General features: G+C 57.5%; 1 protein-coding gene across 1 annotated transcript in view; it reads right to left on the reverse strand.

Annotated features, from left to right (window-relative positions):
* Positions 1-4832, reverse strand: part of BLACAT1 (BLACAT1 overlapping LEMD1 locus) — a 14875-nt gene extending 10043 nt beyond the window's left edge. The window contains exon 1 of the mRNA XM_081825100.1: positions 4660-4832. The gene's annotated coding sequence lies outside the window, so the exon portion shown is untranslated. The remainder of the gene's footprint in view (positions 1-4659) is intronic.
* Positions 4833-6680: the final 1848 nt, after the last annotated feature.

The following is a 6680-nucleotide window of genomic DNA, read 5'->3' on the forward strand; positions in this document are numbered from 1 at the left end:
CTCGGGCGGTGGAGCAGACACACCAGGAGAAAGAATTAAAAAGGAAGGGGGTGAATTGGGTTTTCTCTCCCCACCTCCTCCCTCTCCCTCCTGCTGCCACCGAGCCTCACACCCCACCCCTTCCCCCAAAGCCTGGCCTCTGCAGGTTTCTGGGAACTGTAGTCCCCAGGACTGTGTTGATAAACAGGCAGGCCAGGGTGGGTGGTGACACAAACTACAGATCCCAGGACTTCTTCCCGGAGTTGGCAGCCGCAGGGCTGGGCACAGGACTCCAGTCTGGGAGTAGCCCTCATTCTCCTTGGAGATTAACTCCTTCTTGGCCTGCTGGAGACTGACTTCCAGCCTCTGGCTTACTGAGCTCCTTGGACTCTGGAGCCAAGGTCCTCTCGGCCTCTGATGCTTCCAGGCCAGCCCCCACTCATTTCTTGCTTGCCCACCTACAGAGAAAGAGGGGAGGCTCCTCCCACCTCTCAAGACTACGAGGACAAACAGGCATTTAGCAGTGGTTCTGAGGGACTCAGGGGCCCCAGGAACTGGAAGGGTCAGACCAGGAACAGTCTTGAAATATCTTGAAGCCCTGACCTCTAGGGCCTTCCAGGAGGCCCACCGCTTGGCAGAGGCCGGCCCACCTTAATGGTCATCCTAAGCATGACCTAGCATCGTCAGCCTGACATGCAGGAAGAGCTGGGAACACAGTGGTCCTGACTGTCGGGGCCAGAAGGGCTCCCAGAGGTCAAACCTTAGTGCCATCCCCTTCTAACAATGGGGCAGAGATTTTTTTTTTTTTTTTGAATAGTCTTTGCATTTGAAAGAAGCAGAGTTTTAGCAAACTCCACTTGCGCTAAAAAATGGGATACACACAACCAGAGAGATTCACTTGAATCTCTGTGTTGTTCAACATGGGCCGGCTCTCTCAAGGGAGGTTGTACGCTGGGTATCTCTGAGGACTGTGACAAAGACTGAGGTTCAGGATCGTTTTTAGGTTTCAGCTGTCTGCAGGCAGGGACCAGGATAGACGCAGCCCTCTGATCCGTGAATCCTCCAGGGAGAAAGGGCATGAGGCCAGCTTGCCTATTCACTTCAGTTGAACAATTATGTGAAATATATAATTACATATCTCCTCCAGGACTGGAACACTGGCAGTGGCCAAGAGACAAAGAACAGAGAGAAACTGCAACCTTGTAACCCCAGAGGTGCCCTAGGCCCAGGCCCAGCGAAGCCACCTCGCTCTGTGTCCCTGTTCTCCGGGCTCACAATTCATTCAACCAACATTTACCCAGCAAACCCCTGCTCAGAGCCTTGCCTTGCTGGAGCTTTAGAGAGGCAAAAGCTGGCCTGGTCGTCTGTTCCCTTCGTCCAGGCCCAGCCCGGGGTTGCGGGGGACTTCCCGGCAAATTGTGCATTGGGATTCCTGCTAGGGACCCAGCCGCAGAGGCAGGAAGGGGGTGCTGCCCCAGCCTGACTTGCCAATTAGATCGGGGAGTGCAGGGGAGTAAATCTGGATGTCCTCTGAGCAGAGGAAGGAATACAAGAGAGGCTCATTCTGAGCTGGGGGCAGCTGGACAAGGAGGGAGGTGGGGGAATGTTCTAGCCACCTCTTATCTCTGGGCAAGAGAACCCAAATGGAAAGTGACCAAGCCTGGCAATTCTCATCCCCGTTCCTTGCACCACCCAAGCTGGGGCAAGGGGGGAAGTGGCTTGGAGCAGCCCCAGCAAAAATGCAGCTGGCTTGGGCTTTCTCTTTGCTTCTTCGACTGTTTTGATTTTTTCTTCCCCCTGTGCTCTTGCTGGAAAAGGAAAACCAAGGATGGACAAAAGGTGGTTAGAGTGGGGCCATGGGTGCGGTTCGTGGACACGCATCCAGCAATTTCCAGCTTCCAGAGTGCTTCCCCATGGGCTGGCTTGTTGGCTTTCCCTGCATCCAGCATGATGCGGTTTAAGAGCCCAGATTCAAATCCCAGCTCCGCCTCTTACTAGCCATCTGAACTTGGGCCAGTTTCTTAGCTCCCTTGTGCCTCAGATTTCCCAAAGTAAAAAGGGATAGTAATAGTACCTTTTTCTTAGGGTTGTTTCCAGGATTAAGTGAGTCCGGGTAAGATGGATAGAATCTTGCCTGGTACCTAGCAGACACTAGATAAATGTTGGTCAGGGAGATTAAGGGCTCTGAGACATTATAAGTAACTTGCCTCTGATTCTCAATACCAAATATAATACTCTCTGATTCTGCCGTGGTCTGTCTTAGACAGACTAGGGGCTGGAAGGGGAGGGGAGGGGAGGGTGCTTCCTCTGCTGCTCCAGCCAGACTGCCTGGGATGGAGTTAGGCAGATTTGCATGGACTTGAGGGGTAGGGCAGGAAGGTGAGAGTGGGAACGGGCATGGGGAGTCAGGCAAGATGAGTGGCAGGCAGCGGGGAATAGGGAGAACGGGTACCTTTCACAGACCCGGGGAGAGGGAGGCCAGTGCTAGGCCAGGTAGCCGACCAGGAGCTAGGAACCGCCGACCCCACCCTGCAGCCCATGGCGAGAGGCTGCCTTCCTAGTTTCCCTCTGTGGAACCTCCTCTCCCTAAGTGGCCGGCCTGAGCTCTCCCATTTCAGCCACTGAGAAGTCCCAAGGTCTCTCTTACACAGAGAAGGCTATGGCTTTCAAGCTGACCACAGAGAAGTGAGGTCCAGAAGCACGGACTGTCCTGGGGGGCACTGAGGGAAGGCCCTAGTGCTGTGTGGCCCCATGCCCCTGACTCAGGCCCCCAAAGCTCTGAGCATGAGCCAGTCCTCAGTAACTTGGCAAGGGACGGGGGGAAGGAACCGACTTACAGACCTTGGCACCCCCTGAATGTGTCTCCATCCTCAGAGGGAATCTCCCTCTGGAATCACCAGTCCAGCCTCTTCATTTCAGAGTGAGGGACCAGGCCCAGAGAGGGGAAGTGACTTGGCCAAGGTCACACAGCCTGGCCCCAGACCCTCCGTTACCAGATCCCCTGCATGCCCCATCCCCAAGTGGAAACCCCTCCTGGTACCCCCTTTGCAGCTGGCTCCCAGCCCGGTCCTGTGGGGAGGGAGGTGCAGATGTCAGGAGAAGGAGCACGCCCCTCACTGTAGCCCATGGCTTTTAGCCCTACATGAATTAGAAACAGCAATCACATAGGAATGAAAAGCCATAGGCCACAGCAGAGCTGAGGGGGTCCAGCGGTGGGAATCTCAAAAGGATGCGGGGAGCTGGGGGTACCTGGGGAGTCCCCTTCCCACCAACCCTCCCCACCCACCCTGCCACCACCCCCCCACCCCCCCCCACCCCCCCCGAGGTACTGGGCCCCGAGGTTACATTCTCTCACCATCCCCCACCACCTGCCCTGGCTCCAGCATTAAAGCCTTCCCAGTAATGAGTTTCCAGTTCTGGCCCCACAAAGTCCCCACACAATGGGCCTCACTCCAGGGTATGAGGAGGGGTGGCTTCCTGGCCATAAAGGACCTCCTCTAATTCCCTTAATTAGCCTCCAGCCCCCTGCTCAGGGTCCTTAACTACCCCCTCCTCTAGAGAGTAAGGCCGGATCTTTTCAATGGTACTGCTGCCAAGGCCCAGGGCCAGCCCCATATTAGACGCTCTCCTTACAAAACTTAACCCTTCCTAGTCCAGCCACGGGAAGCAGAGAGGGCAAAGGAGGGTCTGGGTAAAGGAAGGCTGAGATGAGGGCCTGAGTATGGGATTCGGGGGGGCGGTGGTGGCGCTGGGAATGGAAGCTAAGGGAGAACCAGAGGTTCTATTCTTTAGAAGAGTGAACAAGCTTCTTGAGTACCCCCAAGGTTGGGGCCTGGCCCACACATCCTAGACTAGTCAGGGTATCTACCAACTATACCCGTTCTCATGGGGTTTAGAGGAAAGCAGGACCTTGTTTTCAGCCCCAGGTGGAGGCAGGAAAGGGCCTGAGCTTGAAATCCTCGGCAGCTGAGGGCAGCTAGCTTCAGACCCATCCCTGGGTGATGCTGTGAGAGGGGGTGCTTGCTGCCCTCTCTCTCTCTTTGGCAGGATATGGTGGTTGGCACAGGCACTGGGGACCCGGGGACTTGGGGAATTGCTGAGTGGAGGGGAACCAAGGTCTCAGAACGCTGGAAAAGATGTGTTCTAAACACAAGCACTGTCTCCTCCTCCTCTCTGCAGTGATGGGTCATTTGTGGGCAAGCATCAGCCTCGGAAGACAGGAGTTCAGGGAACCTCAGGTTTAGGGAAGCCTCAGGGGCTTCAGATCCCGACAGGAAAGTAAGAGGCCGTAGACCCAGATCAGGCCGTGTCTATCAGGGCTCAGCTACAACCCTCACCTCAGGGGGCACTGGTTTTCTTTAGGACCCTGGCTGGATTGACCTCCTTTACCTGGGCTTCCCACTCCAGCAACCACAGGGCATTCACACAACACGCAACACACACACACACGCGCGCACGCGCGCGCGTCTTTTCCAACCTGCAGGCCAAACTGCTGGACATCCTCCAACTTCCCACCTGAACTTCTAGCATTTGCCCCAAACCCAGAAACCTCTGGTTCTCCCTTGCCTCTTTCGCCCATGGGTCCCCATATCCCAAAACCCATGGGCTCCAAGCAGAATGCCCTCAGTCCCCTCCCAAGGGACACTGGGGCCAGGGGCTGGGGTCCCAGGGACAGCTCACCTGGTGGGCCCCCTTGCCCTGGAAGTCTCCCTCAGAATTCCCGCAGAGCCACTTCCTGCTTCCAGGCAGCCACTCACTCTCCCACCTACCCCCAGAAGCTCCACGCCCAGCGAGGGCAGGCCTCCTCCCTCTTCCCACCCACTAGCCTGGTCTGAGCGGTGCCCAACTCAACTTGACTCATTGAGAAGGCCTGGCCCGCCCCTCCCCCAGCCCGGTGGCCAGTGGAGTGGGGGTGGGGGTGGGCTGGGCAGGCGGGGGAGGTCAGGTATTCCTTCAACCCTGACTTGGGCCTGGGTAACAAAGGTCTCATTGAGCCTCTGGCTGTCTGGTCGGTGAAGCACAAACCTCTTGTATCTATTCGCTTTTGATCTCACTCCCTCTGAACCAGCCGTGTATTACTCACGTCCCCCTGCCGGGCTATTGGTGTGGAGGGGCTGTTCCTCCCCCTTCTCCCCATCTCCTTTCTCTCCTTCCTTCCCCTGCTGCTCCCCTCCAGCTTTTTTATGGTTCAGTTTTTGGCAGGAGACCTGAGGCGGCTCCCTGGAGGCCCCCTCTCCTGCCTGGCTGCCCCTCCCCATCTCTGCGCACCCGTTCCTCCCCTCCCTCACGCCCCCACCCTGTGTCCCTCCACCTCCGCTGCTCCTGCACTTGCCCTTCTAGTTTGAAGATCCACACACCAGCTACATCTGGCCCCTCCATCCACTCTCACCTGGTCGGTCCCACAGATTCCTGTCCCCAGGCACATGAAAGCCTCAGCCCTGCCTGCCCCAGCCCACCCGACAAGCCCCAAGTAAGCTCCCGAAAGGGCCGTGTCTCTTCAAGGTGTTTCTGGGGCCAGAAACGGGGGAGGAGGGGTGGGGGGGCGAGAAGAACATCTGTCAGGTCTCAGGCAATGGCCCATCCAGACCTCGTTGGGATGTGGAGAAAGGGGAAGCAGACCAGCTACCCTGGCCTCCTTCTCTGCTTCCTCCAATCCCGAGACTCTGCTTTCTAATGCAAAGTCACCACTTGGTGAGGACCCTAAGGACTCACCCTCCTCAAGCTGGGGCCATCCCCACTATTCCTGTCTCCTCTGCGGTCACCCCCAAACTGTCTGCAGCATTGCTGGGGCTGAGAGTTGGGGCCCAGGCAGCCCCCTGGCACATTCTCTCTATGGCCTCCCTGGCCCTGTCCTCAGGGAGAGAGACAGTCACCTTTGAGCTCTGAGCTCTCCCCAGAAATGCCAACAGATGCGAAGAATTTGTTCCCATGGTGGCCGGCTCCAGGGGGCTCTGCCAGCTCCCCTATGCCTACCGCCTGTGTCCCCCCTTCCCTCCCCCATGCCTGCAGCCTGTGGCCTCCTCCCCTCCCCTCCCCTATGCCTACCGCCTGTGGCCCCCACCCCTCCCCTCCCCCATGCCTACCACCTGTGGCCCCCACCCCTTCCTGGCACTCAGGTACTCCCCTTCAGCTGAGCTGAGGGTTGGGGAAAGTTCTCTTGCTCCGACAGAGGCCCCATTCTTCCTGCTGCTGGCTCTCATTGTCCGTCATGACTCCACACATTCTCCGGCCTCTAATGAGAAGCCAAGACAGCCACCTTCCCGCCCTGTCTTGTTGTCAGCACAGCCTGGGCCCTGCCACCGGCCAGGGAAAGGAGGTGGGGGAGGGGCGGGGCAACCAGGAGGCAGTGAACGGAGGTGGGGGACAAAACAGCGGGAGGGGCAGGAACTGGCCCAGACAGAACAGAAAACGCTGGAAGAAAGCTTGAAAGGGGCAAGGAGGTGACAGCAGATGGACACGTTAAGAAGAAATTATAGAGGAGAAAGTGAAGGGGAGAAAGGGACAGGGACTAATATTTGAGTGAAAGCTGTGTGTCATGCCTGTGCTACGCCCCTGTTTATAACCATTCAGGAACTCGGGGGTCCCTGGGTAGCTCAGTCATTAAGCGTCTGCCTTCGGCTCAGGTCATGGTCCCTGGGTCCTGGGATCGAGCCCCTCATCGGGCTCCCTGCCCCGCGGGGAGCCTGCTTCTCCCTCTCCCA

The sequence above is a fragment of the Leptonychotes weddellii genome, chromosome 6 (genome assembly GCF_054177405.1).
Source record: "Leptonychotes weddellii isolate Sample4059 chromosome 6, ASM5417740v2, whole genome shotgun sequence".
Lineage (NCBI taxonomy): Eukaryota > Metazoa > Chordata > Mammalia > Carnivora > Phocidae > Leptonychotes > Leptonychotes weddellii.